The sequence below is a fragment of the Gopherus evgoodei genome, chromosome 1 (genome assembly GCF_007399415.2).
Source record: "Gopherus evgoodei ecotype Sinaloan lineage chromosome 1, rGopEvg1_v1.p, whole genome shotgun sequence".
NCBI lineage: Eukaryota > Metazoa > Chordata > Testudines > Testudinidae > Gopherus > Gopherus evgoodei.
Genome location: NC_044322.1, coordinates 134,954,419 through 134,977,529, shown reverse-complemented (window position 1 = coordinate 134,977,529; position 23,111 = coordinate 134,954,419). Strand labels below are relative to the sequence as shown.

Genomic DNA, 23,111 nt, shown 5'->3' with positions numbered 1-23,111 from the left:
CATTTGTTCAGAGTTATGAACAACGTCCATTCCTGAGGCGTTCATAGCTTTGAGGTTCTACTGTAAGTTTCTTGTGAAGATAGCCATAAAAATCTAAACTGATCTCAGGGTCAAATGATTGCTAAAGCTGAAAGAAGCAAGCAGCTGGGCCTCCATTTCTACAGCAGGCGGCTAAGTAGGCCTAAGAACCACCCCCAAACACATACTCTGTTTATGTAAAATGAGTCAGTCTACCATAGTTTGAGGTATATCTCAAATAATTCTCTCACTAACCCGTCCCTAAATCCTTAAACTCCATCATAACGAGTGTGACCTAAGCCGGATCAGCAATAAATGAAGTTCAGAGAAAACAGATGAACAAACATTTGTTTTAGAAGTCAATCCCAAAGTGAAAAGTTTGGCTTGGTGTATGGCATTAATCTGAAGCAACTTGTCCATATAAATATTTTAAACTAAATCATGAGACTGGGAAACTAGTAGGTGGTTTAAGAGGGAAAGGAAAACAGAGAAGTAACCATTTAAAATGAAGTCATAGCCTTCATCATCCACATGTTAAATTTTCATATAAGTACCTTGTGCTAATCCGCATGCTGCCACTCCAAATTAGGAGAAGTTCTCCATAAATATCTTCAAAACTAACTCAATATTCTCTTTCAAAACCCTCCTTAAAACTCTCCTTTGATGTGAAGCCTAAAGAAAACTTGACATCAGTGAGATTGCTTACATGCAGAGACCTCTGCCTACCATGCTGACCAATACTGCCTCATTGTTTCCCTGTACTCCCCTGTCTAGATCTCTTTGCCTTGTTTTATACTTAGAATTCTAAGCTCTTTGGGACAGGTACCACTTTTTGTGCTGTGTTTGTACAGCACCTAACACAGTGGGGTCTTGGTCCATGACTAGAATGCCTAGATGCAATGACACAAATAATAAATAAATAAATAACTACCTGCCCAATTAGTGACATTTCCAAATTCAAAAATTTAATTCAAGTATCTCACTAAAAGTGTGGCTCTGCTTAACTATACATTCTTTTCTCCTTGAGAGAGAGCAGTTACGATGGTTCAGTGCAGGTAAATTGCAAGTTGCCACAACAACTGAACACATTTCCACATTCTTGCACAACCACCATACAAAGATGACAAATGACTGATTATGACGAAGGACCCAGTAATCCAAGCACCAGTTGAACAATTAGTTTTGTCAGAACATACTAATAGCTGTACTTTAAGATTTTTACTTTCAAGTATCGCCTCTGTCCAATAAAATGGACTGAGCCACTTGGAACACTGCGTTTGGTAAGGAATGAAATGTGGTGAGGAAAGCTATTGAGTAATTGAAAATTCAAATAAAGTTTGTCAGTGCTCAAAGTCAAATTAAAAATCAAAACATTTCTGCTATATACCTGTACTATTCTATAACCCCTTTATTTTAAATATACTGTACGAAACAATGAAAACATTCTGCAAAGAAAGGACTCATATCTTGCCTTATTTGCATTCTGTGTAAATCTGAATTTTGCACAGTTCAGTGGCATACAGTTTCCCATTTATAGGGCTCAGCTGCTAGGGTTTAGGATATACCTACAGTAGTACAACAACACACCTCTGAGGCTACGTCTTCACTACCCGCTGTATCGGCGGGTAGCAATCAATTTCTCGGGGATCGATATATCGCGTCTCATCTAGACGCAATATATCGATCCCGGAACTCCACCAACCCGAACGGCGGTAGCGGAGTCAACATGGGGAGCCGCGGACATCGATCCCGCGCCATGAGGACTGTAGGTAATTCGATATAAGATACTTCAACTTCAGCTACATTATTCACGTAGCTGAAGTTGCGTATCTTAGATTGATTTCCCCCCATAGTGTAGACCAGCCCTGAGGCATACTAGGGAGTTGCAAAAAGAGAGAAACATTCACACTCAAACTGTGCCTATCTTCCCCCCCACCCTTCCAATGGAAAATCCAAAAGAATATGCCTCACAAATTCACCAAAGAAAGACTCAGCAAAGCTTCCAAAGGAGTCAATTGACCAGATGATAGCTGCCCTCAGTCCTTACACAGCAGATGACAGAAGGGCCCTGCAGGCACCAACTTCAGAATCGTTATGGTGCAATCATTGCACATGGATTGATGACATTCTTCAACAATCTCTCCAATGAATTAGGCACAAACACACACACAATTAGCATTAGACAAGCCAATCTATTTTTTCCATTTCTCAGTTACTTGTACATAAAAACACATTTGTAATAGGCAACGCCAGAGCAGCCTCAATGAATTCTTAATGCTTATGTCCCTCAAAGAATCCCGGGACAGTGATGTAGTACAGCAAGCTGTTCCAAATACCCACATTTCTTGTTAGAGTTCAGAAGCAACAGGGGCACAGATATCTCCTCTTGCGAAAATACTGAAAGACAACATCATTTTTGAATTTCAATAAAAAGAGCTGCAAGAGTTTTCTTAAGAAAATGATGGCTCACTGGAACAAGTGGTTTCTCAATCTATGGCATTTGGAGGGTGCCTTTTACATAACTCCTGAAAAACAGAAGTCTCATTTGCTTTGTGTGGACCTTACACATCCCATAGCACTTTTTTATATATAAAAAGAGAAATGATCTTCTCTGGAGTCATTCGTCAAAAATTTCCCATTGTAAATGTTATGCAGAGTACTACCCACCAGTAGGCATCCACCCTAGTTTGATTTTTGGATATTACTTCAATTTCCGTGACATATTTTGATATTATTTGTGGTTTATCATATGGGACATAAGGAATATATGCCTTTTTAAGCATATGAATACATTAATAGATGGATTACACTTCTCCTTTCAAGGCTAAAATCACCCTAGTTAGTGCGATTCTCAACTCATATCTAAATTTCTTCTTGTAGCTATTGCATTTCTCTTCACAGACCTCTTCAATCTCGGCTATATTTTAAGGGTCACCAAACAAAACAGAACACAAATAAGAGCACTCTGTTTTCACGTGTTCTGTACTATCTTCTATTCCTTCATTAGTGTACCCCAACATCTATTTTGATCTTTTAATTGCCACTGCACATCATCAATTGTGCTATCCATGATGTTTCCTAAATCTTTTCCTCAGAGGATCCTGTAAACCAAGAACCTATCAGTGTATAGACAAAATAAAATTTTATGGATTAGTTTGTGCCACAAACAGTTTCTCTCAAGTTCCATCTTCAGTGCTTTCAGCCTACTGAGTAGCTGCATAGATTAGGGAAGAGATGGCTGCAGTTTAGAAAAGTTGCAGAGGGAGCTTCCTAGCTTTTTGAATTTACTTGAGCAACAGGGATCCCTCACTTGTGTGTGCTGTGTCTTGGGCAGATGGATAGAGTTATTTTTCTTACAGGTTATTTGAAAATACTGAGTGATGGTTGTTGCATCACCATGTCATTTTTCTACGCAGCATCTCTGGGGGTTGTGCGACTAAAAACATAGAACATTCAGATTTCTTATTATATGAGGGCACACTGTCCATGGAACAGGGGCATATCATTTCTTTGTCCACCTAAATCTGAAATATGGGGGGTCAAGGGGGTTAGCAGATAGCACAAGTGGGTGCTGAAATCAGCGGAGGAAGAATTGCAAGACAAGTAGTGGGAGCAGGAGAGTGTATGTGTGTCTGAGAAATGATGCATGGGCTGCCACAGATCAGCTGCCTGTTACAAAAGCTATAGGGGGTCAGAAGAGAAAATTAAACAGCCATTTGGGAAGCCCTACTTAACTGAATCATTCACAGTTATCAACAGATTGAGGAGGTAGAGGAATAGGAGGCGAGGGAGAAAAGAGTATCTGGGAGTATGAAACTGTGGATTTGTGGGGGACTGAGGGACGGGGACTGTAGCTAGAACAATGGGATCTTGGATTATTTTGCTACATTCCAAAAATATTCCCTGCTCACTCTTCCACTTCTGTAGCAGTAAGCACTCTTCACCCCCCAAACACTTGTGCCTTTCAGCTTCCCTCCACACAACAATCCACTGAATTTAGGGTTTCACCTTCTAGCAGTTCTGGAATTCCCTTCATCCTCCACTCTTGCATAGGGAGGGAGAAATGATTCCTATACCCATAAGGCAGAGACTCTGACAACTACAGTGAATCCTGGTACCACTGAAGTCAATGGAAATTTTGCTCTCACCACTATCATGCCATATAATGTAGAATTTAAAAGGAAAAAAAAATGTTCCCTTTGAGAAATATTTTCTTCATCCGGAACATTGAAACACATCAAAGAAGATTTCTAAAATGTACAAAAACAGGAGTTTTTGCAGACTCAGTCTGAAACTTCAGGAACAAGAGATCATAACGTCTTTCTCTTATGTCTCACTACACAGAATCTGTGAATGTCATATCAAAAACCTTCATATTCTTTTCTACCTAAAGACAAACCTACACAAATAGTCCAGTTATGACTAGCCACCAGTACTGTACCGTTCCAAAGAGGATGTGTGTAATGTGAAACAGCAAAAGGAACTGCTATAAACTCTAATCAGTCATAAAGAGGGTAAAACAGAGAGAGGTGCTGAGGGTATCCTGGCTTTGTCTCATTTGAAATTGGATTATAGAGAACATTCCCACATTAGCAAGGGAAAGGGCTACACGTCCTAATAGAGCTTTTCCACTTCTAAGCTGGGAGCGCGGAAGGAAAGAGATCTAAATGAAGCATCTAAATAGAGAAAAAATCCACACACGTTTCTGCCTACAGCTTAAAATCCAACCCTGAAAACTGAACTTTACCAGCTAAAGGAGGATGATAAATGTAATTTATACACATTATTTAAAACAGCTCTTTTCAGGCTGTACCAGTCACATGACATAACAATTCTTTTAAGATACATGTTTAGGCTTTGGCATCTCACACAAGTGGAAGCTTTAAAGAAAAACCTAAACACTGAAAATACACCCCAAATTTGCCTATTACTATCTGCACTACAAACCAACGGATTAAAGAAAGCAAATCCTCACTCAGGTCTAGAAAAGTCTATGTTAAATACTGGATATGACATTTCACTGAAATCACTGTAAAATTTGTAAAAATGTATATAATGACTTTGAAGCTGAGTCACTTGGGGTAGCCTTTGCTGCTTAGAAGTGATACTCTGCAATAGTGACAGAAAGCAAAGGTTGGCATTCCCATTCCCATTCCTTGGGGGGGCGGGGGGGAGAAAAAGAGAGAGATTTAAATGTCATCCCATTGACTGCTGGAGCCAAGTACTTGATTTTTTCTGCCAAAAAGAGCTTCTCCAGTTGGACAGCTTTCCCAGGGAAAAACTACCTGCTAGCTGTCATCTGCATGTCTGGATGCAACTGAAATATTGAGATTTCTTGGCAAATCTCAAGGAATAAAAAAAAACAAAAATAAAATATTGATTAAGTAAATAGCCATAAGTAGCATGGAACCATTACTTAGGTCCTGGGTATCTATTTTTTTCCTGAGCTCTGCATGGCATCTACCGAAGTTGCTCTGGAGAACGCCAGGCAAAACCTAGGTAAAGGAAGACATTTAAAATGTGGCATGATTTGTCTTCTTGGAAGGGCAATATAAGCCGTGCTTTTAAAAGTCTAAATTGAAGATATTTATTTTCTATGGTTTCTGCAGTTCAGTAGGATTTTGCTTTTGATGCGGATTTATTTATGAACCAAAAAATGCCTTAAGGATACACCAGATAAAAGGAGGCAGATAAGAGCAAATTGCATTGTATTCCAAGAATCTTTGTGGATAGAGCAGCAGAAATGAAAAATTCAATTAAGCAGTATTCCAAATTAAGACAAGGATTTTTAATTTTTTTTTGTGGGGTGGGGTAGTGGGGAGACTATTGTGTGTGTTGGTTAGGAGGGAAGGGTTGTGTGTTTGTTTTTTTAGTGTGGGTAGGTGGCGGTTTGTTTAATTCTTCAGATTGATTTGAACATTGCCAATCCTCATGATATTATCACAAGCCTTGCAATATTAGATGTTCTTTTAGCACCAGCTCCTGGAATCCTGGGAGAACCCTGAAGCAGGTGTTTAGGGTTTTGTTTTGTTAAGGAAGTAAGTTTCTAGATCTCATGGCTCTGAAGAAAAGATTGAAAAAACTTAAATCTTACAAATGTAAAAAAACAGAAGACAAATAAAAAGTTAGGCTTCTTTTTAATCTCATGATATTTAATCAAGCACATGTTGCTGGGGCTTGGGGGCGGGGTGGCAGGGCGGAGGAACACAGAAGGGAAGGGAAGGGCCTGATTCATTTTTTTTTTAAATGTTTGGGGTTGGCAGTACTGTGACTTCATACAGTTTACTCCAAGTGTTAGACCAGGGATGGGCAAATTATGCCCTACGGGCCACATCCGACATGTCAGATTGGCCTTCAGCTCCCGCCGGGGAGCAGGGTCAGAAGTCTGCCCCACTCCAGCGCTCCAGCCGGGGGGGGGGGGGGGAGGCAGGGTCAGGGGCTTGCACCGCTCCATGCAGCTCCCAGGAAGCAGCCAGCATGACCCCGCTCCGGCTCCTACTAGGCAGAGGCGTGGCCAGGCTGCTCTGCATGCTGTGCCATCCACAGGCGCCACCCCCACAGCTCCCATTGGCTGTGGTTCCTGACCAATAGGAGCTGCAAGGGTGATGCCTGCAGACGGGGCAGTACACAGTCTCTAGGTAGTGCCTCGGAGCCGGAGTGGGAACATGTTTCTGGGAGCTGCTTGTGGTAAGCACCCCGCACCCCCCAACCATGCCCCAATCCCCCGCCACAGCCCTGATCCCCCTCTGAACCACTCAATCCCAGCTCTCAGCCCTCACTTGTACTCCAAACCCTCATCCCAAGCCCCACCCTACAACCTGTACCCGCAGCCGGACCCCTTACACCTCTCCCCCGTACTCCAAACCCCTGCTCCAGCCCTGATCCCCCTCACACCCTCCAAACCCGTCAATCCCAGCCTGGAGCCCTCCTGCACCCCAAACCCCTCATCCCCACCCCAGAGTCCTCCCCCACACCCCAACCTGGAGCCCTCTCTGACACCCTGAACTCAATTCTGGCCCCACTCCAGAGCCCGCACCCCCAGCTGGAGCCCTCACCAACTCAAACACCCCTACCCCCAATTTCATGATCATTCATGGCCCACCATACAATTTCCATAGCCTGATGTGGCCCTCAGGCTAAAAATTAGATCCTGAATCTGTAAAGATGTCAGCGGGCCAACCTACCCTAGCAAAAATGTCTGTTAGGGCCAGGTACACAGCTTTAGCCCTGGTGTTGCTTAGAGCTACTGCTTCCAGCCATCGGGTAGCAAAGTCCAAGAAAGTCAGTATGTACTGCTTTCCTCTGGGTGTCTTTTTTGGGAAAGGACCCAGAATACCCACAGCTACTCACTGAAATGGGACCTCAATTATGGGGAGTGGCTGGAGAGGGGCCGTGACCTGGTCTTGGGGCTTTCCCACTCTTTGGCACACCTCACAAGACCGGACATACTTGGCAACGTCCTTGCCCATCCCCTCCCAGTGGAAGGACTTCCCCAATCGGTCTTTGGTTCTGTTCACCCCAGCATGGCCACTAGGATGATCATGGGCTAAGCTTAAGAGCTTTTCCCGGTACTTGGCTGGAACCACTAACTGTTTTTGAGGATGCCAGTCTTCCTGGTGTCCACCAGAAAGAGTCTCCTTGTATAAAAGTCCTTGTTCTACAACAAACCGGGATCGATTAGAAGAGCTGAGAGGTGGTGGGGTGCTCCGTGCCGCCGCCCAAGCTTTCTGAAGGCTGTCATCTGCTTCCTGCTCAGTCTGGAACTGTTTCCTTGAAGCTGGAGACACCAGTTCTTCCTTAGACTGTGGACTTGGGCTTGGTCCCTCTGGAAGCGATGTAGGTGATGGGGTTGTTTCCGTTGCTGGTGAACCGCTCTCCGCTGATGCACCAGGGGGTATTTCAGGCTCTGGCTGAGCCTCTTGGGTGCGGTTGTCTGCTGCTTCTGCCAGTTCAGGCTCGCTGGCGCCCTCTGGCGTTGGGGTTGAAGATGGATTTGCAAGCACTGTCGTCAGTGCTGGCAACAGTTCTGGTGCTGGCTGCTTTTTCAGTTCTTGGTCTGGGACTGGAAGGACTGTGGCTGTTTCCCTATGGAAATCATGGGATCCGGGTCCACTACCTTTGTCTGGGTCTCTTGTAACACAGACGGGGCCTCTGTCGACGGTCAGGAACAGGAATGGGTCTGGAAGCTTGCCTGGTTTGGCTGCGGGTAACCATTCCCACTCTCTTGGCCCGCTTCACCTGGTTGGCCAAGTCTTCCCCCAGTAGCATGGGGATGGAATAATTGTCATAGACTGCAAAAGTCCACATTCCTGACAAGCCTTTGTACTGGACAGGTAGTTCAGCTGTAGGCAAGTCTACAGCTTGTGACATGAAGGGGTAAATTGTCACTTGGGCCTTTGGGTTGATGAATTTGGGGTCCACCAAGGATTGGCGGATAGCTGACACTTGTGCCCCCGTGTCTCTCCACACAGTAACCTTCTTTCCGCCCACTTTCAAAATTTCCCTTCGCTCCAAAGGTATTTGAGAGGCATCTGGGCCTGGGGATCTTTGGTGTGATGGTGGTGTAATGAACTGCACTCGTGTCATAAACAGATAGTTAAGGGTTAATGTCTCTTTCACCTGAAGCACCTGACCAGAGGACCAATCAGAAAACCGGATTTTTTCAACTCTGGGTGGAGGGAAGTGTGTGTCTAAGTCTTTGTTTTCTGCCTGCCTGCTTTCTCTGAGCTTTGGAGAAGTAGTTTTTACTTTTTAGTCTTCTGTTTCTAAGTGTATGGACAAAGAGATTAGATAGTAAGTTATATGGTTTCTTTTCTTTGGTATTTGCATGAATATAAGTGCTGGAGTGCTTTGATTTGTATTCTTTTTGAATAAGGCTGTTTATTCAATATTCTTTTAAGCAATCGACCCTGTGTTGTATCACCTTAATACAGAGAGCATTTGTATGTATTTTCCTTTCTTTTTATACAAAGCTTTCTTTTAAGACCTGTTGGAGTTTTTCTTTACTTCAGGGAAATTGAATCTGTACTCACCAGGGAATTGGTGGGAGGAAGAGATCGGGGAGATCTGTGTGTGTGTTGGATTTGCTGGCCTGATTTTGCATTCCCTCTGGGGGAATAGGAAAGTTCTTTTTGTTTCCAGGATTGGGAACTGAGAGGGGGAGTCACTCTGTGTAGTTTCACAGAGCTTGTGTCTGTGTATCTCTCCAGGAGCACCTGGAGGGGGGAGGGAAAAAGGATTATTTCCCTTTGTTGTGAGACTCAAGAGATTTGGGTCTTGGGGTCCCCAGGGAAGGTTTTTCAGGGGGACCAGAGTGCCCCAAAACACTCTAATTTTTTGGGTGGTGGCAGCAAGTAACAGGTCCAAGCTGGTAGCTAAGCTTGGAGGTTTTCATGCTAACCCCCATATTTTGGACGCTAAGGTCCAAATCTGGGACTAAGGTTATGACATGGTGGCAGCGGTGGGATCTAGACAGAATCCAGAAGCCAGTAGGAATATTATATTTTTCTTTTCTCTGCTAAGGGCTTTTTAGCAGAGAGAAACAGTTGGTTTTAAAAGGGAACCAGAGAGATTTTTTTTCTGCTCTCTCTGGCAGTTTGTGGCTTGCATGTTAAGCAAGAAGTCGTTAAGGTGCTATCACAAGTCTTTTGTCACACAATAGCACTCCCATTGAGAGTCATACCAGCACTATATACATGCAAATAAAGTGGTTTTTCAGGTTACTTAACATTGAAGATTAACTAAAGGCACTGTTGCTAGGCAGACTTCAGGAGGCAACAGAGAGCCTGCAGTTCAGAAGAGAAACACCGGAGGGCACCCCAACACAAGAAAACAGGAACCATGTCTACCAAGGCAAAAATTGAGGCCGAAGACCAATTCAGAGAAGCTGAACACAGGCGACAACTGGAAATAAAACAAACAGAGATGGAAATAAGAGAGAGAGAAAGAGAGGCGGCCCACCGCCAAGAAATGGAAAAACAACAAAAAGAGAATGAAGAGAAGGAAAAACAGAGAAAACATGAACTGGAGTTGGCAAAAGCTGGGCTGCATGTGCCAGCCAATCCTAACAACCCGGCGCCAATTATTGCTCCACAGCACAGGAAATTTCCCACCTACAAGGCAGATGATGACACCGAGGCCTTCTTGGAAAATTTTGAAAGAGCCTGTCTTGGGTACAACATCCCTGAAGACCAGTACATGGTAGAATTAAGGCCACAACTCAGTGGACCTTTAGCAGAGGTGGCAGCTGAAATGCCTAAGCAGCAAATGAATGACTATAAACTTTTTCAAACCAAGGCCAGATACAGGATGGGGATAACCCCAGATCATGCCCGTCGGCGCTTCAGAACCCAGAAGTGGAAACCAGAGGTGTCATTTCCCAAACACGCCTACTACACTGCAAAAAACTATGAGGCCTGGATAACAGGAAACAACATTCAAACCTTGGAAGAACTGAACCTCCTCATACAAATGGAGCAGTTCTTGGATGGTGTTCCTGAAGACATCACACGGTACATACAAGATGGAAAACCCAAAGATCTCGCTGAGGCGGGGGAGATTGGAGCCAAATGGATGGAACTGGCAGAAAGCAAGAAAGCTACTGTCAAGGGGAACGATTACCCCAGGGGGCACACAGACCATAAACCCTACAACCGAGGACAGCCAAAGACCCCACATACCACCCAAGTAAAGCCACAGACACCCTACCCTTCCACCTCACCAGTCTCCAGTAACTCACCTCGGCCCAGTGACCCATCAGATGGAAGATGCTTTAAGTGTAATGAACTGGGACATATCAAGGCCAACTGTCCCAAGAACACCATGCGAGTGCAATTCATTACACCACCATCACCCCAAAGATCCCCAGGCCCGGATGCCTCTCAAATACCCTTGGAGCGAAGGGAAAATTTGAGAGTGGGCGGAAAGAAGGTTACTGCGTGGAGAGACACGGGGGCACAAGTGTCAGCTATCCACCAATCCTTCGTTGACCCCAAATTCATCAACCCAAAGGCCCAAGTGACAATTTACCCCTTCATGTCACAAGCTGTAGACTTGCCTACAGCTCAACTGCCTGTCCAATACAAAGGCTGGTCAGGAATGTGGACTTTTGCAGTCTATGACAACTATCCTATCCCCATGCTACTGGGGGAAGACTTGGCCAACCAGGTGAGGCGGGCCAAGAGAGTGGGAATGGTTACACGTAGCCAAACCAGGCAAGCTTCCAGACCCATTCCTGTTCCTGAGCCGTCCACAGAGGCCCCGTCTGTGTTACCAAAGACCCAGACAGAGGTAGTGGACCTGGATTCCATGCCTACCACTGAAACAGCCACAGTATCTCCAGTCCCAGGCCCGAAACTGGAACAGCAACCAGCACCAGCAAGTGCAACCACATCTTCAAACTCAACGCCAGAGGGCGCCAGCGAGCCAGAACTGGCAAAAGCAAAAGACAGCCATACCCAAAAGGCTCAGCCAGAGCCTGAAATACCCTCAGGTGCACCAGCAGAGAGCGGTTCACCAGCAACGGAAACAACCCCATCACCTACATCGCTTCCAGAGGAACCAAGCCCAAGTCCACAGTCTGAGGAAGAACTGGTGACCCCAGCCTCAAGGGAACAGTTCCAGACTGAGCAGGAAGCAGATGACAGCCTTCAGAAAGCTTGGGCGGCGGCACGGAGCACCCCACCACCTCTCAGCTCTTCTAATCGATCCAGGTTTGTTATAGACCAAGGACTTTTATACAAGGAAATTCTTTCTGGTGGACACTGGGAAGAATGGCAGCCGCAAAAACAGTTGGTGGTTCCAACTAAGTACCGGGGGAAGCTCTTAAGCTTAGCCCATGATCATCCCAGTGGCCATGCTGGGGTGAACAGAACCAAGGACCGGTTGGGGAAGTCCTTCCACTGGGAGGGGATGGGCAAGGATGTTGCCAAGTTTGTCCGGTCTTGTGAGGTATGCCAAAAAGTGGGAAAGCTTCAAGACCAGGTCAAGGCCCCTCTCCAGCCACTCCCCATAATTGAGGTCCCATTTCAGCGAGTAGCTGTGGATATTCTGGGCCCTTTTCCAAAAAAGACGCCCAGAGGAAAGCAGTACGTACTGACTTTAGTGGACTTTGCTACCCGATGGCCAGAAGCAGTAGCTCTAGGCAACACCAGGGCTAACACTGTGTGCCTGGCCCTAACAGACATCTTTGCCAGGGTAGGTTGGCCCTCCGACATCCTTACAGATTCAGGGTCTAATTTCCTGGCAGGGACCATGGAAAAACTGTGGGAAACTCATGGGGTGAATCACTTGGTTGCCACCCTGTACCACCATCAAACCAATGGCCTGGTGGAAAGGTTCAATGGAACTTTGGGGGCCATGATACAAAAATTCATCAACCAATTCTCCAATAATTGGGACCTAGTGTTGCAGCAGTTGCTGTTTGCCTACAGGGCTGTACCACATCCCAGTTTAGGGTTTTCACCATTTGAACTTGTGTATGGTCACGAGGTTAAGGGGCCATTACAGTTGGTGAAGCAGCAATGGGAGGGGTTTACGCCTTCTCCAGGAACTAACATTCTGGACTTTGTAAGCAACCTACAAAGCACCCTCCAACGCTCTTTAGCCCTTGCTAGAGAGAACCTAAAGGATGCTCAGGAAGAGCAAAAGGCCTGGTATGACAAACATGCCAGAGAACGTTCTTTCAGGGTAGGAGACCAGGTTATGGTCTTAAAGGCGCAACAGGCCCATAAGATGGAAGCATCATGGGAAGGGCCATTCACGGTCCAAGAGCGCCTGGGAACTGTAAACTACCTCATAGCATTTCCCAATTCCTCACTAAAGCCTAAAGTGTACCATGTTAATTCTCTCAAGCCTTTCTATTCCAGAGATTTACAGGTTTGTCAGTTTACAGTCCAGGGAGATGATGCTAAGTGGCCTAACGGTGTCTACTACGACGGGAAAAAAGACGGTGGCGTGAAAGAGGTGAACCTCTCAACCACCCTGGAATGTCTGCAGCGGCGACAAATCAAGGAGCTGTGCGCTAGCTTCGCCCCATTGTTCTCAGCCACCCCAGGACGGACTGAACGGGCATACCACTCCATTGATACAGGTAATGCTCACCCAATCAGAACCCCACCCTACCGGGTGTCTCCTCATGCCCAAGCTGCTATAGAACGGGAGATCCAGAACATGCTACAGATGGGTATAATCCGCTCATCTACCAGTGCATGGGCATCTCCAGTGGTTCTGGTACCCAAACCAGATGGGGAAATACGCTTTTGCGTGGACTACCGTAAGCTAAATGCGGTAACTCGTCCGGACAACTATCCAATGCCACGCACCGATGAGCTATTGGAGAAGTTGGGACGTGCCCAGTTCATCTCTACAATAGACTTAACCAAGGGGTACTGGCAAGTACCGCTAGATGAACCTGCCAAGGAGAGGTCAGCATTCGTCACCCATGCGGGGGTGTATGAATTCAATGTCCTTCCTTTCGGCCTTCGAAATGCACCCGCCACCTTCCAGAGGCTGGTAGATGGTCTACTAGCTGGACTGGGAGAATTTGCAGTTGCCTACCTCGATGATGTGGCCATTTTTTCAGACTCCTGGCCCGAACACCTACTACACCTGGAAAAGGTCTTTGAGCACATCAGGCAGGCAGGACTAACTGTTAAGGCCAAAAAGTGTCAAATAGGCCAAAACAGAGTGACTTACCTGGGGCACCAGGTGGGTCGAGGAACCATAAACCCCCTACAGGCCAAAGTGGATGCTATCCAAAAGTGGCCTGTCCCAAGGTCAAAGAAACAGGTCCAATCCTTCTTAGGCTTGGCCGGATACTACAGGCGATTTGTACCACACTACAGCCAAATCGCTGCCCCATTGACCGACCTAACCAAAAAGACCCAGCCAAATGCCGTTAAGTGGACTGATGAGTGTCAAAAAGCCTTTACCCAGCTTAACGCAACGCTCATGTCTGACCCTGTGCTCAGGGCCCCGGACTTTGACAAGCCATTCCTAGTAACCACGGATGCATCTGAGCGTGGTATAGGAGCAGTGCTCATGCAGGAAGCAACAGATCACAACTTCCATCCTGTCGTGTTTCTCAGCAAGAAAGTGTCTGAGAGGGAAAGTCACTGGTCAGTCAGTAAAAAGGAATGCTATGCCATTGTGTACGCCCTGGAAAAGCTACGCCCATATGTTTGGGGACGGCGGTTCCAACTACAAACTGACCATGCTGCACTAAAGTGGCTTCATACTGCCAAGGGGAACAACAAGAAACTTCTTCGTTGGAGTTTAGCTCTCCAATTGGCCTTTATATGTCCCAGTTCATTACACTTAAAGCATCTTCCAGCTGACTGGTCACTGGGTCGAGGTGGGTTACTAGATACTGGTGAAGTGGAAGAATAGGGTGTCTGTGGCTTTTCTTGGGTTGTAGGTGGGGCCTTTGGCTGCCCTAGGTTGTAGGGTTTATGGTCGGTGTGCCCTCTGGAGTATTCGTTCCCCTTGACAATAGCTTTTTTCTTTTCTGCCACTTCCATCCATTTGGCTCCAATCTCCCCCGCCTCAGTTACCGTTTTGGGTTTCCCATCTAGGATGTACCTTTATTTCCTCAGGAATACCATCTAAGAACTGCTCCATTTGTTTCAGGAGATGCAGTTCGTCCAGATTGTTAACCTTTGTTCCTGATATCCAGGCTTCATAATTCTTTGCAATGTGGTAGGCATGTCGGGGGAATGACACATCTGGTTTCCATTTTTGGTTTCTGAACCGCCGACGGACATGTTCAGGTGTTATCCCCATTCTCTATCTGGCCTTGGTTTGAAAAAGTTTATAATCGTTCATTTTCTCCTTAGGCATTTCAGCCGCCACCTCTGCTAAGGGTCCACTGAGCAGTGGCCTCAATTCTACCATGTACTGGTCTTCAGAGATGCTGTACCCAAGGCAGGCTCTTTCAAAATTTTCTAAGAAGGCCTCAGTGTCATCACCTGCCTTGAAGGTGGGGAGTTTCTTGGAATGTGGAACAACAACTAGCGAAGTGTTGTTAGGATTGGCTGTGTTCTGTTGCTTAGCCTGTTCTAAGTCCAGGGCCTGCCGGTGGGTCTCCCTCTGGAGTTCCAGCTCCCTCCTGTGGGCAGCCTCTATGGCTGCTTGCTCTCTTTTGAAGGCTTCCTCTTTGGCTGCTTGCTCTCTTTTGTAGGTTTCCTCTTTGATTTTTTCTTCTCTTTCTCTCAGCTCCATCTCCTTTTGTTTTATTTCTAGTTCTTGTAGTTTCTTTTCCATGTCTCGCTTGTGGTCTGGGTTTCTGATTTGTTCTTCTGCCTCCAGTCTTGCCAGTTCCTGTGTCAGGTCCTTGGTAGTCATGGTTTCTGTTTTCTTGTGTTGGGATGCCCTCTGGTGTTTACTGCCTGAACTGCTGGTTCTCTGTTGGCTTCCTGGGGTTGCTTAGCAACAGAGTCCTTTTTAACTTACTAGCCTCTCCCGAAAGAGTTAAAAAGCAAAAGAAAACTCTCTTTCATTTACAAATGTGTCCTGGCTGGAGTGCGTTGCTGACCACTTAAGGCTGCTTTGTCTAACAAATGACCGTCGTTAAACCTTAATAGCCCTCACCTATCCCCAGCTAGCACGGAGCAAGGAAAAAAAATTTCTCTGGTTGCAGTTTAAAAAAAATAAACCCCTTCCCTCTGCTTATAACCAGCTAGCAGAGAAGCAATTAATAATCTTACTGGCTTTTGGATTCTTATCTATCCCACCTCTACCACCATGTCATAGCAATCTTTCTCAGATCTGAACCTTAGAGTTCAGAAAATGAGAGACTAGCACCTGAAACCTCTAAGCTTAATTACCAGCTTAGATCTGAAAGCACTGCCACCACCCAAAAATATAGTGTTTTGGGGCACTCTGACCTCCCCAACCTTCCTTGGGGACCCCAAGAACCCAGATCCCTTGGGTTCTTAAAACAAGGAGAAATAAACCATTCCCCCATCTTTCCCCCTCCCAGAATTTCCCTCCCTGGGCTAGCCTGAGAGATACTGATCCAACCTCTTCAATCACCATACAGAGAAGCATCTCCCTTCCCTTTCACAAAGAGGCAAACAGATTCAAGGAAAACAAAGAGAGATTCTATCTCTCCCCCTCCCATCTCCCTCCCACCCGTCCTGGTGAGTAATCCCAATCCCCTGGACTAAAACAAGGGAAACAAAACAAAATTAATCAGGTTCTCTAAAAAGAAATCTTTTAATAAAAGAAAGGAAAAGTAAAGAATTATCTCTGTAACTTCAAGATGTAAATATACAGGGTCCTATAGTTTACAGACACCAGAAAGAGACTTTCCCCCCAGTACCAATACAAATCAAAATTTTCCCAGCAACTACACATATAAAAGTTAACCAGCCAGATCCACAATTGCAAATAGAGTAAAACAATCAAAAAACCCAAACTGCCTGTTTTTACTTACTATTAGAAAAGAAACTTAGAGAGCCTGTAGTAATGTCTGGTCTCTCTCAGACCCTCCAAGAGAAGAACACACAGCAAACAAAGAACACACAAAAAAGCTTCCCTCCACCCAAATTTAGAAGTATCTTGTCTTCTGATTGGTCTTCTGGTTAGGTGTCCCGTTCCCTGCTTGTAACCCTTTACAGGTACAAGAGACATTAACCCTTAACAATCTGTTTATGACAAGACTATATTTGAAATTCAAGCTGTTTTGGTTACATGTGATTAATCACACAAGTCATGTGGTATTGATCCTGTTCTTTGATCGGAGAAATGTAATGCTTCTAACAAGAAACCACTGAGTCTTTGAATCTCTCAAGAAGCAGGAGCAGTCAAAAGAGTATTTCCAAAGTTCCCTAATATTTAAATCTTTTCCTCCCACAAAGGCCTTGGGCAACGTATCTAAATGAGTTTGTCGATTGTACGATTTATTGGCGAGGTGAAAATTACAGTTTAATGCTCCCTTGTGAAATCCATACACAGTTGTGAAGGGTGGGCCACATCCTTTTTTGGCTCATTTAACTGCCTCTGTGCCAGGGTTTCAGTAAAGGATCTTTGAATCTCTCTCCCTCAGCTGTGTCAAGCAGTGTCCCATCTCACATTTAGCACACCACTTCTTGTGCAAATATTTGAGTCATGAGCTTAAAAGTTCACTACCCAATAGAATGTGTGCAAGTAAAACTGAATTGTTTTAATATTCACAGGAAGGGACCACAAAAGGGGTACAAGCAACCCTGAAGTAAGGGAAGGCAACAATATAATTACATATATTACATATACACACCCACAGGTTGGGCAAAGCCTGAGATAATAAAGCGAAGGCAAAGCTGTGCACAAAAAACACATTGATTTTTGTGTCTGTATGTTTCTAAATTACTGTCATAATAGCAAGTCTTCAACATTAATATAACAGTGCAATCGCATGACCAAATTAAGGCAACATAAATAATATAAATGTAACTCACCTGTTCAGCAAATGAGAAATACTGAGATTGTACATACAAGAGAAGTTAGGGCAACTAGGAGATCACAAAAGCTGGTTTTAAAGAGCAAGTTAAGGATATTTTTGTAAGCCAATGAACAGCCTTTTCCTGCTGCAAAATATTCTAAATAAAGTTACCACAACCACCTCTGCATTCATCTATCTAAAAATCACTGAGAGATTCTTAAAAGCAATGCACAATGATACAACAGGCATCAGACCAGAGGATCAAGCTCCAAATATAACTAAAAACAAATCCAAGGTATTGGCCATCAGAAAATAAATAAAAAACTTGTACATGCTGTCCAAATTCAGTTTCTTTGGGTAGGTTTTTAAACCTCAAGAGGGAGACTAAAGCTCATCCTGTGTCTTGCTTAACATGTGTTTGTGTGGGGGGGGTGTAATTATATGCACACATCTGCACCATATAAAAAGCAAAAATCTATGCTAATGCAATGATAAAGCAAGGGATAATTTTACAGGTCCCATGCACTTCAAACTCCCCTATGCTCACCCTGAACATGCCCTCACTGCACCTGAGAATGGAATCTCTCCAGTCAGCTCTGAATTTACACTTTCCCAGCACAAAACATAACGGTTTATGTTTACATGGGTTGGCCCATTTACAGCCAAAGAGATAACTGCACAAAAAATAATCAGCTGGTTTTACCTAGGACTTTATCGCCTTCACTCTGAACTCACCTGTATTCACCCTGTTAGTGCCTCACTTTTCCTTCAATTACTCATATAGCAGGTGAGTCAGGGAGAACTTTGTTTGTCCCACTTGTATTTTGTATGTGCTTGTGATGGGGCATGACTCACCACTGCAGTACCTCCTGCTGACTGTCCAGGGAACTAGCACTGCATCCTCTTTGGTGGTGTCTCACTCGCTGTCACCTCTATTCCTGGACCCATGTTACTCCGAGGACCACGGCATCCTCTTCAGGGACACTGTCCTCCAGCTGTGCCACACTCCATATTCCCCCCTCTTCCACAGGGACCTGTTTAGCTTCTTTCAGTGGCTCCAGCACCTTCTTTGCACGTGCATCAGGGCCTCAGTCTGCAGATCCCTGCAGCCTGCCAGGAGCTGCCTTTAGCTCTGTGGGTCTCTGCCTATAACACTGCGTGGTCTAGGGTGCTTGCTGTCCACTGCCTGCAAGGCAGCCAGTCCTCCTCCCTTCTCAAGTTCCAGGGAGTGACTGCTCCTGCTCTGTTCTGTTCTGCTCTGCAGCCCTTCTTATACAGGCCAGCTCGGCCCTGATTTGCTGCTCCTATAAGCCCCTCTGTGATTGGCTGCCTCCTGCACAGCCTCCATAGGGCTGCTTTTAGCCCCTTTTCTGCCAGTGTGGGGCAGATGCCCCATCACAGTGTTTTATTAAAACATTTTGTACATGTGCCCAGAGCTTTAGATGGGCACATTATAAATAAATCAGCACAACATACAAATTGAAAACAGCATTTCCATCTTCTTGTTACTGCTATACTGTCCCATTTTAGGTCAGCGCATTTCAGTTCCTTCCCAAGTAATTTGTGTCTCTGTGGCAGGGGCTGAATGGATGGAGAGAAGGTTCATAGGAGTCCCAGGTGAAGGACCAAAAAGCCCTCAGTGGCGTTTCCTGTTATTTACAGGATTATGGTTCACTCAAAAGAACCCAAACTGGCAAAGCCTCCAATCATATTCCCAAGCCACGTGGTTTAAACTTCATAAATATAGTGTACATCTGATCTAACAACATATAAGAAATACCCAACTAATATATCTGCAAAGCTCTCTATCCAGGTTTCTAGTCAGCCATTTCAATCTTTCCCTCTCACAAGAGGAGCCCGGTCACTTTTTAAGCATCTGACCTTAAACTGACCAAGCTACATGAGATTGTTTCAGATCAGGGCGACACTCTGAAAACTCTTGCTATGATTTAGCCACCCCAAACCATCTGGAAAGAAAAAACAAATCATGCGGCTTTCCAGTGCCTCAGTTGGACAACACTATGGCAGGGCGCAGGACTCCAGGACTTACTTTAGGGGCTAGGAAAAACACATCACAGACTGCTAAAGCACAATGACTTTGATCACATTAAAAATCTCTGTTCTTTCATTGACAACACCCCTAACATATTTAAACCATCATGAAGAGCATGTAATGTATGTCACTTAAGGCACAATATTAATTGTCTTTTCAATTTGAGTGTCAAAAGCATTTTTTTCCAATCTAAAGGCCTAGCCCTGCTCAAAATCACTAACAAAGAAGCTGAAAAATGGCAGCTTTGTCACCATCTCCATGGAATTCACTGGTGACTATCAGGGCCAGCTCTAGCCATTTTGCTGCCCCAAGCACGGTGGCACGCCGCGGGGGGCGCTCTGCTGCTCGCCAGTCCCGCGGCTCCGGTGTACCTCCCGCAGGCGTGCCTGCTGATGCTCCACTGGAGCCACAGGACCAGCGGACCCTCTGCAGGGACACCTGCGGGAGGTCCACCAGAGCTGCCTGCCGCCCTCCCGGCAACCGGCAGAGCGCCCCCCCGTGGCATGCCGCCCCAAGCACGCACTTGACGCGCTGGGGCCTGGAGCCGGCCCTGGTGACTATATATATTCTGGATGCAAGTTTCCTTCCCAGCTCTTTCCTGTTCTCTGTCACTGTTCTCAAGTGTCTCTATTTGTATATTGGTAGATAGAGTGTTCTGGTTTGTACTTCAAAACAACAAACATATTAACAAAATCTGTAGTTTTCTATTCTCCAAGGTGCTCTCCTAATACTCCTCCACAGCTATACCATTCACTGCTACAACCTAAGAGGTTGCTAGTTATTTCAGCCAATCATTTAACTGATATTCAGTCCTTCCTGCAGTGGCATGCACGGCCTGTAATTCACCAAAGTTAATCACATCATTGGCAGTGAGGGATAGGTCACAGGGAGTTTCTGAAAAAGTATCACATGCAATGCAAAAGCTTCGGTCAGTTGTATGGTAAACATACACTTTTTAAAATCAGTAGGTCTCTTCCTCCTCCCCACTGCTTCTAGGCAGCAACTTCAGCATTAAATACTTCAGTGCAGCAGAAACTAAAAAGGGTAAGGAGTTAGACCCAGAGGCAGTTGTATCTTTAATAAACTGTACAAACACCATTCGTTCACTTTTACAGAAAAATTAATGAATTATTTCTAGTTCCCCACAATCTTACCTCAAAGGCTGGGAGTATAAATGAAGTGGGGAGGATACGACCTCAGGATATAGCCCACCTTTTCAAAACACATACCAGCAAAATCAATATGCAGTGAGAACTCCTATACTTCTTACAAGATTACAAAAAAGGCAAAATAGATTTTTCAGTAAGCAGGTACTGTATGTTTGCTTTTCTTCAGTTTTATGGGTTGTTTATTGTGGTTTTAACTGTGAAAATTACAGGCTAAATTCATGAGAGGGAGGAGGAAAATGACCCCTCTGTGGACATGACACAACAATTCCATATTTCTTAGAAAAGGATATTGAATTTTTGAGTTTCTTTATCACATTCTACTGAAGATGCATGCACTTGCTTCCGGGGGGTGGGGGGGGGGCAGGTTTGAGAGTGCAGATTTCCATAAAGGAAAATCAATAAATCAATCCTTCTTGTATCTATCCTCTTATCCGCTCAGCTCACTCACTGCCGCATTATTCCCAGATAACATGAACACAGAAGGCCATGCTTATGTAACCTTCTCCCAGGTAGTATCAGCAGCAAGAAGGGCTGCGTTCAATATCTAAGGAGTGTTCTTAAAATTGGAAAACAAAACCAGCTTCACTGGCAAGCACAGAGTTTGTTTATGAAACAGAGAAAACATTTTATTAAGGAAGCATGAACACAGCATTACTTTGGAAAATAACAACAACAGCGACTCAGAAGTATGCAAACAATAAATAGACACTGATCCTACTGTATCTTTAGACAGCACCCTCGGTTTCCTACCTTGTGGTGTGAAAGTCCAGTGGACAAAGGTCCCTTTAACATTGCACTCCCCGTTTGTTGTCTAAGGCCAATGAAGTCCCTGAGGCCACAGGTACATACAGGTGGGTTCACCAGCCCTAGAGGAGGGAGCAGGGTGAATGATGCTTCCACTGCCATTCTGCTAAGTCCTTTCTCTTGTCCACTCCCACAGCACCACAACCACCTAGCCCATTTCTTAGTTATTTCAGCTCTAAAGATTTCACTGAGTAGCGTGGATCCTCACTGCCACTGCTTTTTCCCATGTTGTCTTACACCAGTACACTTCTCCGTACCACATATAGGGCTCAACCCCTGAACAAGCTTAACAGGGATTTCACCTGTAGTGACCCCTGAGAAGAGAGGATTCTCAACTGAGGCTATTAAGGTCTGTCTTTAAACACTAGAAGGGAAGGATTAAATGGTATCTAGAACTCTTAAAGTCCTGACCACCAGCTAGGAACACCTGTCCCCCCTCCCTTGTCTCTTTGAATTAGATTTCACTCACTACCACACACTTAGTGACTGAGGTACAGTTATAATGACTTCTCAAACAGGGCATATTAAGTAAAGTTCTGTTAGCCTTTAATCAGACAATAATGGTAACAACAATTCATTACCCCTTCATTCAAGACTTAAATGAAGTTTAACACAATACAGCAGGGATAGGCAACCGGCGGCACGCAAGCTGATTTTCAATGGCACTCTCACTGCCCAGGTTCTGGCCACTGGTCCAGGGGGCTCTGCATTTTAATTTAATTTTAAATGAAGCTTCTTAAACATTTTAAAAAGCTTATTTATTTTACATACAACAATAGTTTAGTTATATATTAGACTTATAGAAAGAGACCTTCTAAAAACATTAAAATGTATTAATGTATTGTAATGTATTAATGTAAAGTGTATTATGTACTGGCACGCAAAACCTTAAATTAGAGTGAATAAATGAAGACTCGGCACACCACTTCTGAAAGGTTGCCGACCCCTGCTATACAGCCAAAGTTGATCACCCTGGAAAAATAGGTGTGTCTATGTAAATTCAGTCTGCTTTGAGGTCTTTTCCTTCACTTCATCAGTAGATGGACAGGAGGGCTCATTCAGACCAGTCTTTTACACTTACATAAATGATGATAGACCTAGTGAATCTGATTTGTTGTTGTCATTGAGGTGGTGTGTGTACACACACACACACACACACACACACACACACACACACACACACACACACAGAAGGAATGCCTTCAAGCTAGTGTCCTAGTCAACAGGGCTTAGAACTGCAGCTCTGCATTGTTATCGCAACTCTGCCACTGACTTGTTCTGTGACTTTGGGCATTTTTACCTTTCTGTGTTTCCATTTCCCCACTCACCCTTGTCTGTCTTGTCTTTGGGACAGGGACTGTCTTTCACTACACATTATATTATTTAAGACAACATGTCTGACAGGTAAAAAGGGAACTACTGAATTGTTGGCATTATTAAATTACATGCTAAAACACGTTTCAATAGCTGGTCATGCTACTGTAAGTTTCATGGAATTCTATTTTTGTATATTGTTAATTGACAAAGGGAGGAAAAAGAATTCCATTTATTTCCTTTTCTCGTTTTAAACAAAATAATAAGACACTGTTGGGAAGCCACATTCAGGAAAGGAAAACAAGCATGGAGTTTAAAGCACAACCAAAAA

At 44.7% G+C, this 23,111-nt stretch overlaps 1 protein-coding gene across 6 annotated transcripts in view; it reads right to left on the bottom strand.

Moving 5' to 3' along the window:
• The window catches only part of FRMPD4 (FERM and PDZ domain containing 4), a 466,579-nt gene that overhangs the window by 376,355 nt on the left and 67,113 nt on the right, over positions 1-23,111 (bottom strand). Inside the window, exon 2 of one of the 6 annotated variants that reach the window (XM_030572828.1) lies at positions 21,413-21,528. The exons of 4 other annotated variants lie outside the window; for them this stretch is intronic. The gene's annotated coding sequence lies outside the window, so the exon portion shown is untranslated. Of the gene's footprint in view, positions 1-18,295; positions 18,318-21,412; positions 21,529-23,111 lie in introns of those variants that run through there. One more of the 6 variants, XM_030572845.1, reaches the window with a different exon arrangement.